We start from the raw sequence: 641 nt of genomic DNA on the forward strand, positions 1-641 counted from the left end.
TCTGCTGGTTCTGTTAAATGTTACCATTAAACGTTAGAGGAGTGAGACCAATGAGAGTTACCCTTTGCGCGCGCCAATCGGCTTTGAGAGCCCTTTGAACCAATTTAGGTCAGAACCAATCAGATAAATGAAACCTATGCAAACCAGGAGTGGTATCCTGTTACAATAACAGCATACAGATACAGATCTACAGCGCCATCGTGTGGAAATGATGAAACAGTGCACTAATTCTTAGGGAACGGAGTTTTTCCTGATCATTTGACCTGTCCTGACCGGGAAAAACCCTAGACCCTAGTTATAGAGAAGAACAAGGTATTTCAGTAGGGCCTGGAGTCCTGACCAGAGAAAACTAGTCTTAAAATATGTGTTAATTGTCTTCTACTAAAAAAAGAGGTTCTCAACCAGGGGTACTAGGGCTCCTAAATCCACATTGGATACTTGAAAAGACTCATGAGACCATAGACTTCCTGCTAAAATACACATGAGGGGGTACTTCAGGGGTTCTCCTGGCAGAGCAAAATTCAATTGGTGGTACAGTAACTGAAAAAGTTTGGGAACCACTGTAATATAAAATACCCCAGAATACTTTCTCATGTAGGTTGATTTGAAAATAATACTCAACACAGATGTAACATTTTGGT

This window comes from Oncorhynchus kisutch, linkage group LG3, assembly GCF_002021735.2.
Source record: "Oncorhynchus kisutch isolate 150728-3 linkage group LG3, Okis_V2, whole genome shotgun sequence".
In the NCBI taxonomy this organism is placed as follows: Eukaryota; Metazoa; Chordata; class Actinopteri; order Salmoniformes; family Salmonidae; genus Oncorhynchus; species Oncorhynchus kisutch.